We start from the raw sequence: 17,836 nt of genomic DNA, 5'->3' as shown, positions 1-17,836 counted from the left end.
TCCTTATTTAGGGTTCCCTTATTATAAAAGGGGGATCCCAATCATTTGTAAGAACACATTATTACTGAGAAAAGAATATACTCTCTACCTTTTCGCCTACTGTTCATCAGCATTGTCTTTTAGCTCTATTGTTCTTACTTTACTTTTCTTACTTTATTGTTCTTAGCCCGTCTCGAGGTCATACTGTCAAGTAATATTGGTTTGATTCTCTCATCTTTTTCATTCCTACTTCACATTTCTTGATAATTAATTGGTATTGAACTAAGTCACGTATCTTTAAAACCACAAATCAAATTTAATTGTTACTCGTATTTTCGAGGTAAACAAAGACAAAATTGATTATTATTATTTTTTCGTTTTACCCTTAGTAATAATTGTTCTTGAAGATGGAGATAACACATAAATAGATCTTAAGATATAAATAAGGGTAGAATAGTCTAATCCCTTTCCTAATTAATATTTTTTAATGGCGTGTAAAATAAAAACACGACACATAATATGAGAATGCCGGGCAATAGTGCTCTATCAGAATCATATTTAATGAATTAGTAGCGTATTCCAGAAATGTAGTAACATCTTTAAGTTTAAATTCACATTCTCTAATAATGAGTATGTGCGTACAAACAAAAGGAATTTATTGAGAAAGAAAGTTTAACCTGTATACTATAAACCAGTTGTCCCATGGATTCAAGCAATGGTATGGCATATGTATGTGATATATATGTCAGCATAATACATGCATGTTTTGAAAAACAGAAGTTTGATATGAATCAAAGGGCCATGCAAATCATTTCTGGATTACAGTAACAAGTTTGAATATACGTAGGTGACGGTAAGATGAGGTTGACATATATGAAATCTGGATATATATGACATGGATTAATCTTAATTAATTAGTAAAATGTTATGATTTTGACCTTAAAATGCAAGTTGGTAATAGGTACATGTCATATTACGAGTTACGACCGTCCCAAAAGGCTGCCTGCTAAAAAGATCATTTAGATGTTTGAAAAATTCAGTTAATATACCAAAAAAAAAAAAAGATTATATAAAAGAGCAAGCAACGAAGAGAATGAACTCTCTCATTCCAAAAAAAAAAAAAAAAAAAGTTCTGTGCTAATACAACGCACCAGCTTGAATGAGAGAGTTTCTTTGATAGTTTTTTCTTTTTTTAATTTCCCACCAGATATTTTGTATCTATTTGAGGACTCGACTAATTCGAATTTGACCTGTGTAGGCTCATTACATATGGAAGTATTCCCTGTCAGGATTTTTGCAATTTCTAAGGTTCGAATCCGATACATTTGATTAAGGGTAACGAGATTCTATATATCCATCCCACCATGTTTGACTTAACAAGACAGACTTATATTACAAAGTCTAATTAACAAACAAGTTGTTTAGCTTTCTTACTCGCTGACTATAGGTTCAATGATGCGTGGATTATCAAATTAGAACTTGAGAAGAAAACATTTTGTATCACATAACTATTAGTGATACACTGAATCTGATTGTGTTCTTATTATATACATATTCTTAGCTAATGAACCGTTTATATATAAACAATATGGATGAAACAATAATGAATCCAACTATAAAAGGTGTTGCTAGTTCGGTCAATTGTTCTCACGTCAGAAATAATTTCTTCAATAAAAAGAAAAGAAAAAACAAACTAGAAGAAGATCTAGAGAAACAAAGTTTACTTTAAGGCTGTCATTTTCTGTATGACACCGGTAAATTTATTTAAGATCTCATGCTTAATATAGACTATAAATTTAGTATATTTTAAGTCTAACAACGATTTAGTTGAGTTTTCGATCCTTTCTCTTTTTTCTTTGTTCTTTTTAAAATTTCTTTCTTATGTGTCTCCTTTAAAATTCCTTGTATAGTAGCTGTCGTTTTTTCTTCTTCTAATATGTGTAAAACTACGATAGATACATTTGTTAATTCAATAAGGACTAAGAAACTTAGGGAGTTAAACAATTAAATACGTGTAAGGTTCTTCTAATTCGTGTATGGACTATGTTATGCAATTTGTGACTGATTAAGGCTGGGTTGGAAAGAGGGATGAGCTTGATGTTCTTCAGGAAGTTACATATTTAGCCGCTCGGCCAATATTATTTGCAGTTCTTAGCTGATATACGTGTATTTTATGCTCCATCTATTTGAATTTATGTGAACCAGTTTGACTGAGCACGGAGTTTAAGAAGAAAAAAAAAGATGACTTTTGAATTTGTGGTATAAAATGAAGCACATATTTTTGTGTGCTATAAATCATTGCGTAAAGGTAAATTGTTTCCAAATATAGAAAGAGGTCATTCTTTGTAACGACCCCGCGGTCGTTTTGAGAACTAGCGTCTCTTTCGGCGGTTTAAGGTCTCGAGCAGCTTCGTATTATGTGTTACGACTTGCGTGTATGGTCCAGTTCGATTTTCGGATGATTCGTGGTCAATTTGGAAGAAGGATTCCTGTTTTAGAAGCTTAAGCGGTAAGAGTTGACCGAAGTTTTGACTTTTGTGTAGACGACTCCGAAATGGCATTTTGATGATTTCAATAGCTTCGTATGATGATTTTGGACTTAGGCATGTGACCGGATTGGGATTTGGAGGTCCGTAGGGTAATTTGAAGCATTTCGGCAAAAATTGAAAAGTTGAAGTTTTGGAAGGTTGAGAAGTTTAACCGAGAGTTGACCTTGGGGGTATAGGGGTCGGAATGCGATTTCGAGAGTTGGATTAGCTCCGTTCTTTTATTTGGGACTTGCATGCAATATTTGAAGTCATTCTGGGTTGATTTGATATGTTCCGACGCGAGTTTTGGATGTTAGAAGATTTGAAAATTTATAAGTTCGATTCGTGGTGTGATACGTAGTTTCAACATTGTTTTATGTGATTTGAGACCTCGAGGGGGTCCGTGTTATGTTATGGAACTTGTTGGCATGTTTCGACGAGGTCCCGGGGGCCTCAGGTGTATTTCGGATGGGCTATGAATCATTTTCTCAAGTTTTGGAATGCAGAAGTTCTGGTGTCTGATATCCTTTTCTGCGATCACGTAGGTGCAGCCGCGATTGCGAAGGCTGTTTTGGTGGCTAAACCTTTTTCCTCTTCACGTTCACATGATATGACTCGCGATCGCGTACGTGTGTATCCTCCTTCATCGCGTTCGCATAGCAGAGCCGTAGTAGCTGGTAATTTTCTTCTCCTTTGCGATCGCATATACTCGTTCGCGATCGCGTAGTACATTTCTTGGGGCAGCAGTTGTTCCCTTCTTCGCGATCGCATGCTTTTGTTCGCGATCGCATAGTATATTTTTGGGCAATAGTTATTTCTTCTTCGCGATCGCATTAGTTCTTCCGCAACTGCGATGTGCAAATACTCGTGCAGCAGAATATTTTTTCCAAATTGAGGGTTTGGCCATTTTTACCATATCTTGAGTTGTAGACCTCGGAATTTAGCTATTTTTTGTTATTTTTTCAAGCAAATCATTGCGGTAAATGTTCTTCACCCGGAATTATTATATTTCATGATTCCATCTTTATTTTTATCTTATAATTAGTGTTTTGAGTTGAGGAACAAAAATGAGAATTTTGTAAAAATCTTTTAAAATGTAAAATGATGATTAGGAGGACGAGTTGATATCGGAATTTGATAATTTTTGTACGGTTGAACTCGTATCGGAATGGGTGTTCGGATTTTATAAATTTAATTGGGTTCCGAGGTGCGGGCCCAGATTTTGACTTTTGGGTTGACTTTTTAGTTCTTGTTAAATATTAAAGCTTCATTATCTGGAATTGTTTCCTATAAGTTTTATTTATGATTTAAAGTTATTTTGGCTAGATTTGAGCCGTTCGGGGGTTGTTTCACTCGAGTAGGTCATTTTAGAGTATCGGTCTAGCTTTTTTGAGGTAAGTATCTTGCCTAACTTTGTGTGGGGGAACTACCCCTTAGGATCCGAGTCTTTGGTGCTAATTGTGGCATGTGAAGGCCGTGTACGCGAGGTGACGAGTACGTGCTCGGGCTTATTTGTGAAAATCTGACCGTTTAGGACTCTTAGTGTTAGTTTGTATGAGTCCACCAAATAGTAGAGTACCTGATCCTCTATGAGGTTAAGCAGAAAATGCTAATAAAAACTATAAGTAAAGAAGGCGAGGGATTTTTACGTGGAAAAATCCCACACAGGGGGATCAAAAAACTACGACCTACACTTGTAGGCTTTTAACTTCACTAACTTGCAATCTCACTATTACAAGCCACTTTGCAATACCCCTATTGCAAAGACTTCAACTAACTTGTGATGCTCTCACCACAAGCCACTTTATAACTCTCCTAGTTACAAAGGCTTTAAACTTATGACTAGTCCTAGTCACAACATAAACTCGAAAGTTTACGGATTTTTGATTTTCCTATGACAAAGCTTCTAAGAAAGCAGATTTAGGAAGTATGATAAAGAACAAATAACAAGATTACAACTCAACTATGGATATACATGAACTCTTTACAAAACTGATCCTTAGTGGAGTTGTCTTCTTGTTCTTGATACACCAGTGACTTCAATACTGGATGAACACTGTTATGCTTGAGAGAATATCACTGAATGCTCAAAGAAGAAGTTGTGCCTTGCACCAGGTTATTATATCACAAAAGATATCACAATGGATAGTGATGTCAATTCTTGGTACACGCTTCTTCCCAATGACAAGTGACTGCTGCACTGTCTGCTGCACAGTCACTTCTGTGCAATTGCGTTCCAGCTGTGCAGTTGACTTGTACTTCTATCAGAGAACACTGAGGGATCAGGTCCCTGTTGTGTTCCTCTTTATAATGGTTGCGGACAGTCACTGACTTGTACTTCTGTCGGAGAACCCTAAGGGACCAGATCACCAGTGTGTTCCTCCTTGTGGTTGTTCATTCATTTGCTGGAGATCAAACTGGACATTATTCATTTGAAATAAATACCACGTGGGTCAGGTTCTCTATCTGGTTCGTTACAATAAGTTTGTTAGATCATCAAAACATAAGAAGCAAGGCAAAGATACGTTGAAAACCCATCACTTAGGTTCTTATATATATTAGATATGAAGTTATTTTGTCATGATAAGTCTCCCATTTACTAAATTCACCTTTACGTGTATTATTTGAAATTAATTGCTTTATGTTCTACCCTTATTGCCGATTAAACTCTTATGTGCCTTAACTGAAGTTGTTGCCTCTTTTATTGCCATGTTATCCTTTCCGTAATTGCTTATCCTTTATTGAAGTTATTATTATCTTTTCCGTAATTGTCTAACCTTGATTGAAGTTATCATTATCTTTTCTGCAATTGCTTATTCTTAATTGAATTTGTGGTATCTCTTCCGTAATTGCTCAACCTTAAACGAAGTATGTAATCCCTTTTCATTGTTGACTTATCCTTATTTGGAATCATTGATTCATGATATCTCTCTTATCGTCGAGTTGTACTTTTGTGGGGTCATTGCTACACATTGTCTCTTCCTTGTTGAGACATTCTTGTTGAGTCCGTTATTTCCTGTTGTGTCTTTCCTTGTGAGCTCATTCTTCCGTATCTTGTGTTTTGAAGTTCCTGAGTTGATTTACTTGCCGCATTCTCGTGTTATTGTTGTTGTTGATGTTGTATTCAGTGTTGTTGAGCCGAGGGCTACGTGTGGTTGTGATATTGAAATTGTTTTGAGGAAATGTTGTGGCATGTAGGCACATATCGTGAAAGTCATTTATTTGAGTTGTTATGTTTTGGCACACGTGTTGTTGTTGAGAGAATTGTTATGTTGTTTGCACGAGATTTCTGCCGTGCGATTGTTATTGTGTTTGCACGAGGTTTTTGCCGTGCGGTTGTTATTGTGTTGCACGTGGTTTTTGCCGTGCTGGTGTTATTATTGATACGTATGAGGTGGTATAAGGTCTCGGTGTTGAAACGCATGCGGTGAGATAAGATGGGCTTGAAATGCGTGGCTAGTAGGGGAACTACTAGAAGCCATGCGGTGTGATAAGGTGGGCTAAAACGTGGGATGCTATTTCGGAAAAAATGATTTTCAAAACTAAATATAAAGGCTCCCGCGGTGATATAAGGAATGTTGTGATTCATTTTATGATTTGAGACTACGAGGCGATACCTCGGTATGGCTCGTATTGTCATTTTCCTATTCTTTTGTACTTGTCTTTGATAATTGTTTTCCTTAGCATACTATTATTTGTCTTCCTCCGTGTTGCAATATTTGCTTAGTTCTATGTAGCCAATCTTGTTGTGCTTGTCGTTGCTTCAACTTCATTGCTGTCTTATTTGCATTGTACATTTCGTGGTGATCGTTTCTTATGTGTCATTCATTCTCTCTACTCTTATTTGTTGACTTGAATTGTGGTAGAACACTGGCACAAGCATACACGTAGATGAATCACCCATATCGGTTTTAAGAAGATGAATCCTGACGTTATTGACCATTACATGCACTCTTGTCTACTTGCCTTGTGTGGGAGTTGTTCTCTTGGCACGTGAGTCATCCGTGAGGTTATGAATTATAATGTGGGCACAAGATGCCAAGTGATTAGGGTATGATGTCTGGTACCTCGTGGAAATGCTTGAAAGACCCGGTGTAATAGTGGTTGTCCTTATTGAGTTGTTATTTTTTTTTCTTTATTTATTTTCACCGGACTTGACTGTGTTCAGCTTACTCTATAACATTATTACCTGACTGCTTCCTATTGAATATTGTTGTTACTAGTGTATCATTGCATATATTGTTTGTATTCCTTATCCTGCTTAGCTTTATATTAATATTGTTCCTCTGTTAATTCATCTTCACACTTGTTCAGGTTGTTTAGTCCGGTAGGTATCTTGACGTTCCCTCGTCACTACTCCACCGAGGCTGGTATTGATACTTACTGGGTACCGCTGTGGTGTACTCATACTACGCTTCTGCACATTTTTATGCAGATCCAGGTGCCACGGTTGTCGTTGATTATTAGTTAGTTGGTTGAGCATTGCTGTGGAGACTCTGTTAATATGAGAGTAATCGAAGAGAAATTGGGTTTCATTCTATAGGAAACCCTAGATGATGTAAAGGAGAAGAAACCAGAAATTGGGAAATATCTGTGTAAAAATGAATAAAAAATGTTCAATAATTTTACAAGGCTATTTACAAGGCTATCAGTGTATCAACCGGTTGGGCCTGTGTTTGTTGGTCCTGAGTTGTTTGGGCCATCTATTCCAACACCCCCCCTCAAGCAGGAGGGTGTCAAAACAGCCAGCTTGCAGAGAAGATGCTGATGTTGAACACCGGTGAGTGGTTTAGTAAAAATGTCAGCAAGTTGAGATTGAGTAGGAACATATTGCAAGGAAATCAGGCCACAAGCAAGCTTTTCCCTAACAAAATGACAATCAAGATCAATATGTTTGGTTCTCACATGAGAAACAGGGTTCTTGGCAATGCTGATAGCAGACTTGTTATCGCAATGAAGGGGAATGGGAGTAGAAATGGTGAGACCCAAGTCAGCCAAGAGTCTCACAAGCCAAGTAAGTTCAGCAACAGTCTTCCTTAAAGCCCTATACTCAGTCTCTGCAGATGACAAGGAGACTGTGGGCTGTTTCTTAGATTTCCAGCAAATAGGGCTGCCTCCAAGAGTCACAAAGTAACCACTAACAAACTTCTTAGAAGAAGGATAGCCTGCCCAATCATAATCTGAAAATGCTTGAAGGGAAAAATTCTGATATATGTTGAAGCAGATGCCTTTATCAGGGTCTTAGACCAAGTACCTAAGAACATGAAGAGCAGCATGCATGTGAGCAGTTCTGGGAGCATTAAGGAACTGACTGAAATGTTGAACTGAGAAAGAGATGTCAGGTCTAGTGTGTTGCAGAAAATTGAGTTTGCCTATCAGTCGTCTGTATGGAGAAGGATCAACCAAGGCATCATCAGAAGTGGAGGTAAGCTTAATAGACATGTCCAAAGGTGTCACTACAGATGAGACAGTAGAACAGTGAAATTCTGAAAGCAGCTCCTTAAGGTATTTGTGTTGATTTACAAGAAAACTATCAGGCAAGTGAGACACCTCAAGCCCCAGGACATATTGGACAGTTCCCAAATCCTTGATCTTGAATTGGTCATCCAGAAATTCTTTGAGAGAAATCATTTCAGATGTATCATTCCCAGCTAATAAAATGTCATCCACATAGACATCAATGAGGACAGTAGAGGTGGCAGAGGATTTGGTGAATAAAGAATAGTCATTGAGACTTGAGGAATAGCCCCTAGATATAAGAGCATGAGATAACTTGGCAAACCATTGCCTGGAGGCATGTTTAAGGTAGGGCTGCTTATCGGGTGGATTGGGCGGTTATTTACTCTTAACGGTTTGGCTGATCGGTTATCGGCTTTTAAATGTATTAATCCGCTAGCCACCCGATAAGATATCGGGCGGATTGGTATCGGTTTAGCTCTTATCGGACGGTTATCGGCGATTTATCGATCTAACTCAATCAAAATAAAATAAAATTTAGTCTTTGTATGTTTAAATAGGTGGTCGACGTACTAAGAGAGACGAAGCAGAAGAGACACCGTGATGGGTAAATCATCTGTCTGGAATCTTATTTATGTTTGTGCACATTGGCCTTAGTCCATGTGAAAGATTTCCAATTGGCCGTTGTTAAAATAAATTTTCGTCATGCTTTGAATACTAGGATGCCTTAAAACCCAGGCAAAGTTGATGAAGCAGTGGTGTAACTGGTGTTGTTATCTTGTTTCAGACAGCAAATTCTATCTTTTGTCACAGTTAGATGACTCCTTTTATTTGGCTTTCTTTTATTCTAATTCACTTTGATAGAGTAGTGGAGGAAGAAGGGTTTTTGATTATTTAATATATACATGGATAAAAATAAATTTCATATGTATATATATATATATATTCTTAACGGGTTAACGGATTATCCGTTAAGAAAATTGAATAATCCGCCCCCAAACCGATAAGCCGTTAATAAAAAAATATCAATCTGTTCCCCGTCCGTTAAACTGTTAACCCGTACCAATTAGCCATTAAGATTTGGTTCGGTTCGGTTCGGTTTTTGGTTTCGGTTCGGTTTTGAACACCCCTAGTTTAAGGCCATACAATGACTTCTTCAACTTGCACACAAGTGGAGGATCAGAGGTTGAGGGAGATACTGTAAGACCGAGAGGAATTTTCATATTTACCTCTTCAGAAAGATACCCATGTAAAAATGCATTATTGACATCAAGTTGGTAGATGTCCCAAATATGCTTGGTAGCCAAAGCAAGCAAACATTAAATAGTGGTGAATTTGACTACTGGAGAAGATGTCTCAAAATAGTCAATACCAGCCTGTTGAGTATCCCCCCTAATTACCAATCTAGCTTTATACCTTTCAATGCTACCATCTGAGTGTTGCTTAATTTTATATACCCATTTGCAAGGAATGGCCTTTTTACCAGGAGGCAAAGGGACTATGTCCCAAGTCTGATTGGCCTCTAAGGCCTGGAATTCTTTCCTCGTGGCTTCTTTCCAAGCAGGGTTAGAAACAGCTTGATGATAAAAGGCAGGTTCAGATAAGGATGGAAGAGAAGATGAAGAGGAAGAAGAGACAGAGGAGTGGGCAGGAGGAACAATATAACAAATATAATCCTTAAGGTGGGTAGGAGTGATAGTAGGTCTGGAATATTTCCTTAAGGGAGGATGTGAAGGAGAAGAAAGATCAGGGGAAGAAGCCAATGGTGAAGAAGCAGGATTGGAAGGCAAAACGGGAGAAGGAGAAGGAGAAGATGAATCAGAAGAAGGAGCTAATGGTGAAGAAGCATAATTGAAAGGGGAAGTAGGAGGAGAGGAAACAGGGGGAATAGAAGTGGATGGAGGTTGTACAGGAATGGAAGAAGTGTGATCAGAAAAAGGAGTGGGTGAAGAAGGAAAGAAGCCAGAAGGAGAAGAAGTGGAAGGAAAGATATGTTCAGCAAAGGTGACATCCCTAGAGTAGAAGACTGATTTGTTACCCAGGTGTAACAATTTGTAGGCTTTCTTGCCAAAAGCATAACCTAAAAATACAGAGGGGATGACTCTAGATTTGAACTTGTCTCTAGAAGGGGGAGGAACAGTAGCATAGGCTAGAAAACCAAAAGATCTGAGATGTGTATAAGTAGGAGGATGACCAAGTAAAGTTTCATAGGGAGTTTTGTTAGATAGGACTGTGGATGGGAATCTGTTTATTAGATAGGTTGCAGCAAGAACACACTCCCCCCAATATTTGGTAGGCAACTTAGATTGAAAGAGAAGAGCTCTAGCAGTTTCTAATAGGTGCTTGTGTTTCCTTTCTACATTCCATTCTATTGTGGAGTGTGAGAACAAGAAGTTTGGTGAGAAATTCCAAGAGATGTGAGATAATCAGCATGAGAATGAGCAGACCCCAGTTCAAATGCATTATCGGTCCTTATAGTTTGGACTGAAGTGTGGAATTGAGTTGAAACCATAGCTATGAAGGCTTTGATAATAGAAAAGGCATTACTTTTACATGAAAGGAGGTGAGTCCAGGTGACTCTGCTACAATCATCTACAATATTCAGGAAATACCTGAAACCATTGTAGGTGGTTGTATGATAAGGTCCCCAGAGGTCAATATGGACAAGCTGAAAGGGTTTTGTGGATTGTGTATAGCTGTGAGGAAAGGGAAGTCTTTGTTGCCTTGCCATTGGACAGATTGGATAAGTGAAAGACTGTATAGAAGAAAACTTACTAGACAAATGAGGAATAGAAAGCATTTTCGCAAAAGGCATATGTCCCATTCTTTGATGCCAAAGAACATCATTTTCATTTATGGAAGTAGGATTACAATGAGTAGGTGGAACACCAGAAATAGATACATGTTGAGAAGAAGAAAAATTAAAAGGTAAAACAGATGGTGAAGTAGTAACACTTTGGGAAACATTGATTGAGGAAGCATCAATTGTAGCATCAGCACTGGATGGCAGCCTCAAAAGTGTATAATCCATGCTCAACCTTACAAATTTTCAATGGCCTCTTCAGAGAAGGGCCCTGTAACCAGCAGGAAATTTCAGTAAGAAGAGCATAGCATTTGAGTTGACTTAGGAGTTGATGTATAGAAATTAAGTTGTAATGAAAAGAGGGAACCAACAAAATATTAGTTAAAGTAATGTTGGAAGATAAAGAAAGAGAACCAAATGAATTCACTTTTACTTTGTAACCATTTGGTAAAGTGACAAGAGAAGGAGAGAGTAATGGTTGTATATTATGAAGAAGGTATTTGTGAAGTGTCATATGATTGGTTGCCCCTAAATCCAATATTCAAGAATTGAAATTTTCATGAGTTGCATGACACACAAGATATACATATAATCTACCAACTGGATTATTATGCCAACCTGCAAAATTGGCACATATTGGAGGATCTTGGGAAGAGGACCGTTGAGCTGAAGAACTCGTCTGCATTTGCTGAAATAGTGACATGAGATGAGCATACTGCTCTTTAGAAAACCCATGTGGCACATCTTCATGTTGAGAAGTATCATGAGCAGATGGAAGCTGATCTGTAGATTCAACTTGAGCACAAGTTACACTCATTTTCCCTTTGGTGAATTTGATTTGTGGTGGAAAGCCATGAAGCTTGTAGTATTTGTCCACAATATGTCCAGGCTTCTTACAATATTTGCAGGACAAATTGGACTTTCTGGGCTCAAAATTTACCTTTTGACTGAAATTTCTCACATTATTGGTGGACTGTAGTAGGAGTATTAGAGTGAGAATTTGCTATGAAGGATGTGGATTCAGATGAGAAGACTTGTGAGCCAGAATAAACCTCTCTCTGTTTCTCATCTCTAATCAAGATGGAATAGGCCTTTTCTACATTTGGTGCAGGACTCATCATGAGTATGTTACTTTTGACAGTAGAATAAGTTTCATTGAGTCATGAGAGGAACTGAATGAGTTTTTGTGCTTCAGTGATCTCATGCATAGCTCCACAAGTACATTGTCTACCTAAAGAAATTGTGGATAGTTCATCCCAGAAACCTTTAAGCTTGGTGTAGTATGTAGCTATGTCATATGACCCTTGAGAGGTTGAAGAAATTGATTGTTGAAGACTATAATACTGAGAAATATTAGGAACACCATAACGTTCTATTAGGTTATTCCAAGCTTCTCTAGCAGTCTTATAGTATAGAATTGTTTTAGCTATATCCTTAGAAAGAGAATTCATTATTCATGCCTTAACCATGTTGTTGCAACGTTGCCAATAAGGATACAGAGGAGAATTAGGTGTAGGTTCAATAAGAGTTCTATCTATGAGTTGGATTTTATTCTTTGCGGATAATGAAATTAACATTCCTTCCTTCCAATCTCCAAAACCTGTACTACCAAATGGTATAGACACCAATATAGTTTCCGGTGTATCAGAAGGATGAAGATAAACTGGATGAAAAGCATCAAGCACTGTGGAGGTAGAACTACCAGACGGTTCAGTCAGAGATGGGACATCATTATTAATAGCCATTTGAAACTGAACAATATCTACTGGAAAACGACTACGTGATCAATATAGAAGTCTAGAGAGTTAGGGCGAAGAAAAATATCACCAGAAATGTCGATTCACACTGACGAAAACCCTAATTTTGAGCTGAACTTCTCGCCGTGATACTCGTCCAAATTTCCGACGAACAGAGATAAAATTCACCCGAGATGAGTTGAAATCAGCTTCTGACGGAAGATTGTCGACCAAATACCTCAATCGAACAACCAGAAATCACCAATAACTTCGTCTGTTCAAGGACGAAGACGAAATTGTCAAAAATTTCTCCGGTGAAAGGTCAGATAATGGCGAAAACTACAAGGATTCGCTCTGATACCATGTTAATCTGAGAGTAATCGAAGAGAAATTGGGTCTCATTCTATAGGAAACCCTAGACGATGTAAACGAGAAGAAACCAGAAATTGGGAAATATCTATGTAAAAATGAATGAAAAAGGTTCAAGTGTACAAATTAGCCTATTATTACCTATTTATACTACAACGAATAAGCAATGGCTATGTAATAATAATTGGCTATCTATTCATTAATTTTACAAGGCTATCAGTGTATCAACCGGCTGGGCCTGTGTCTGTTGGGCCTGAGTTGTTTGGGCCATCTATTCCAACAGACTCAAGGTAAACCTGTCGTCGCGTTCGCAGGCCTCAGAGTCACCTTCTGATATTGTACTTGTATTGTTTAACTCTATTCCGAACAGTTGTATTTAGGGATTTTCTAGCAAACTCGGTAGAGCTTATGACATGTACTACCGGTTTTGGGATTGTAAGTTGTGTATAAAGATTTCTATTTCATACTTAGCATTTGATGGTTGAATTATTCTTTTAACTCAGTAAGTGTTTGACTTACCTAGTCTTAGAGATTAAGTGCCGTCACTACACCCTACGGAGGGAAATTGGGATTGTAACGTTCTTTTTTACACTAAATAAATAAAAACATGTTCACATAAATTGAAACAGAAGAATACTAATTATGCAATAGTATAATATATACATCCGTCAGCATTCTTTAAACGGGCAGCTATTTAAGTTAATTTCTCTAGTTCTCTTTTCCATTCCAATAAGTGGTTACATTCATATTTGTCTGTCTCGTTTTTTGTACGTATAACTTTTGCTAATAAATTCGCCATTTCTAAAGAGATCCTTCGTTATTTTAAATTAAATGGAATAGAGAATAGACAAGGTTGGTGACCTAATTTTTAAAGAGCAGCAAAAATTAATTAACTAAAAAAGAGCTAACATTATTTATAATGAAGAGAAACTTCTAGGAAAATTCCACGCTTTTTATCATTCATTATGTAGTATTTTGTACATGAAAAATATGAAATAAAGAAAGGAAAGAAATTGTTGGAGTTTCAAATTCTAATTTTCCTATTCCTTCCTCCATTCTTTCAGGTGACATGATTTTCTTTGTAGTTGCTCATCATTTTCTGCTTGGAAGTGTTAGACTTGGCCAATCGAAGGAGTTGGTTGAAATATAATATTTGATTTATTTGCCACCTAAAAGTACAATAAATAAGTATATAATCCTTGGAAGATTTTGTGGATATACCTAATCCAAATCATTTGTTTCTTCTCAATGTTTTATTTCACAGAGTTTTAAGTTCTACATATTGATAGTACAAAAAATATCTAGACAATTAGATCACTTATTAGATAATTACAAATAAATTTCTTGACACCTTATTTAGTAATCTAATAAAATAATATAAACATATTATTACAAGTTAGAATTCACTAATAATATAAAAGTATTTAGTGTGTATAGTTTACTATCTCATATGGGGCCTCTTTGTGAAGAGGGAGGTTGAAGAGCGGGCCAAGGTAAAACAAGTAAAATATATAAATTAATTGAGAACTTAGATCCACACTACTTACTGTTTTTAATAAAACAACAACAACAACACAGTATAATTTTATTAGTGGGGTCTGGGGGAGGGTAGTGTATACGCAGATCTTACCCCTATCCTGGGGTAAAGAGGCTGTTTTCGATAGACCCTCGACATCCCTCCCTCCAAAAACTCCCCACATTGCTCTTAAGGTGACTCGAACTCACAACCTCACCACTAGAGCAACCCACTCTTGTCACTATTTTTAATAAAGGAAGATGATATTCTATTCTTCTCCACCTCCCCCAATCTATTTCTTGAAAAGGAAAAAATCACTTACGCCTCTAATTTACTTAAAAATTAAACTCTCTCCACAACTTTGAATGATAAATATTTTCCTCCTCATATGTCAATTGACTCTTTTAAATGCCTATTTTACCATTATATTATCAACCTTTGTGTTTTATTTACTACTATAAAATAATTAGATTTGTTTAAAAAAAATTATGTAAAGACTTATCTATAAAAAAATATTATTTTGCAGACAAAAAAAAAAGTGAGAAAAGTAACTAAATACATAAGTTAGTGTGTTCTATAATGAAATAAATGAGCGAAAAAAAACTAATATCTATCTACACAAGTAAAAATAAAAGAGAGTGAAAAACTTATAAATATATTTCAGTGCAGGTAATATAAGAGATATAATACAAATAGAGGTAAATTTTATAGTAAATTTCTAAAAGATTATATACTTAAATTGTAAATAAATTTAAAATTAGATTTTAGAAAATATTCCACTAATAACATTAAACTTGTCTATTTAAACTAATGCACGTAATATATTATAATAACAAGCATAAAAAATAGTGTTAGATTTTGTAACAAATTCATAAAAAGGTTATTCTATCTGTAGTGTTAATAAATTTAAATAAAAAATATTATAAGATATAAAATTAATTAAACTATAGGTAAAATACTTAGGTTAAGAAATTAAAAATTATACATAATTAATATAAAAAGGTATTACATATATGGAGGATGAAAATGCCAAGAGAAAAACAAACACGGCATAGGATAAGAGGGGAAGAATATCTATTGTTCAAAGTTGTAAGAAAATTTTAATTTTTAAAGCAAAATTAAAGGGTGTAAATGATTTTACCATCTTTTTTTATGCGCATACTACTTGACAATGACCCTCATAATTAAAAAATATTAGGTGGATGGAAAGTATTTAACGGACACACAACTTGATTTCTATTTATATGTAATTAAGTATTGTGAAAAGAAGTTATTCTTCCTTTTAAGTAACGAGACACAATTCCGCCAAAAAAAGGTGTCTATTTGATCAAAAGCATAATTGTTATAAATAGAATTTTATTTATGGTGAATGTCTATATTTAGAGAGATTCTAGGGTTTATTACTTGATTGGCTAAGTCACCCTCTCTCTATAAATAGAGGGTTCTATTCCATTGTAATTCATTCCAAATTCAATAGAATTCTCTCACCCTCTTTTACTTTGCAATTCTGTTTCTCTTTTTAATNTTTTCATACACGTTATCTAGCACGAGGACCTCTAACCCTAAATTCGACGTAAAAAGCTTTTAGGGGCTTGAGACTCTAAATGACTTGTCTAAAATTTACTTTCCCATTAAAAAACCCTTCTTTTACCCATTAGTATTTAAAAAATTTTCCAGGGGTTTATTTTAAAAGGGTTTAAAGTTAAAATTTTTTCCTTAAGCTTACTTTTTCTTTCTTTTTAATTCCTTATAACCTTTTTAGATTTTTTAAAAAACTCTAAAAAGTCTAAAAAACGTNAAAACCGTAAAAAGTTTTTGACTTTAAAATTACCTTAAAACCTTGTTAACGGGTAAAGTTTTAGGGTTAAGTAAAAAAAGTTTAACTTTAAAACCCCTAAAACCCTTCGGGTAAAATAAACGGGGGTTTAAAAAAACTTTTTAACCTTACTTAAAAGGGTCCCCTTACCCGGTCCGAAAACTTCGGTAAATCCCTTTAAAAAAATTTAACCCTAAGTTTTAGAATTTTCCGGTAAAAGTTTTTGGTACGGGGGGGTTAACAAAAANTCTAGAGTTTTGATAGAACCCTTTTGTAGGATAATTCTTGTTATGTTTTTATATAATTGAGCCATAGCTTTTCTCTGTTTGTTCAACTACGTTTATATTCTGGTTGATTGAAGAGCTCTCAATTAGCTGTGCCTATTTAGTATGCATAACTCGGGAGAGAGTGCATATTTAGGTAATTGTTGAACAACACCACTCCCAGAGTATATGAGGGATCAATAACCGAGGGTTTAAAGGCAGGATTAGGGATAACGAAGCCTTGGGTGCGATCTGAAGTGAGCTGTATTAAAAGCCAGCTAGCGTATCTTGGGAGAGTGCGTCTAGTAAATTGTCGTAATTACTCGGGAGAGATTTACGGTAATAAGAGTGCTCATGATCGGTAGAGAATACTTAGGCGAAATTATAGAAGACATAGCGGAAAGGATTCCGACAATAGGGGAAATCATAACTCTAGACCTCCTTAATCTTTTCTCTAACCGTCAGTATCGTTAGTTGTTAATTTACTATTTTAATTTGTTAGTTAATTAGTTAAACACAAGAATCTTAATATCTATAAGTTAGGAATTGTTCAAGCTTGTCTTCTTGGTGATAGTGAACAGTTGTAGCTAAACCTTAGTTCTCTGTGGGATTCGACTCCGGACTTGTAAACCGGATTATATTTGCAGCGACCGCTTAGTCCTTTTTATAAGGCATAGTTGGGCGTGATCAGGTTCTATATCAGTTTGATATAGGTTATATACGAAAGTATATTACATTCTCCCCCCACAAGTGGTTTCAGGGTCAGGAACCAAATAATTCCATCCCATTATTATTGATGTGCGGTGTATATTTTGATTAACACCATAACGCACAAAGATGGGTTCTCAAAGTTGAGGAAACAAGTTAGTTTTTCTAACATGAGGGGGAGACAAGATACAACAGTTGAGAAAAAGTTACATGGAATGAATTATCATTTATACATCTAGATCCCCGAATAAAATAATATGAACTTGAAGTTCATAAAAGGATAATTCACTTGCAATATATTGCAAAGCGTGCCAGACGCATTTGCTGACCCAAAGAAAGTAACTATATTCTCATTGCAAATGCTCCTATTAGAATAAGTCCTAGAAGGACAAAGTCTATAATACGCTTAAAGCACATAGACAAATCAGTTTCAAATAAACTTCTTGATAAAGAAGATGAGCAAATGATTGAAATGATCATAATAAAGGAGGCAAGTGATCTAGAAGATCGCATGACATAACACTTCATAAAATCTCAAGAGAGATTCAGGTACCTGAAAATATGAATGAAGAAATCTCTATGTTATGTCTTTATGAAAAAAATATTGAAACTGATATAAAATGTTTGTCGACGACATCTATGATAGCGCTATATATATATA

Source organism: Nicotiana attenuata, chromosome 8, assembly GCF_001879085.1.
Source record: "Nicotiana attenuata strain UT chromosome 8, NIATTr2, whole genome shotgun sequence".
NCBI lineage: Eukaryota > Viridiplantae > Streptophyta > Magnoliopsida > Solanales > Solanaceae > Nicotiana > Nicotiana attenuata.
The sequence above is the reverse complement of the archived record's forward strand: the minus strand, read 5'-3'. Positions refer to the sequence as shown.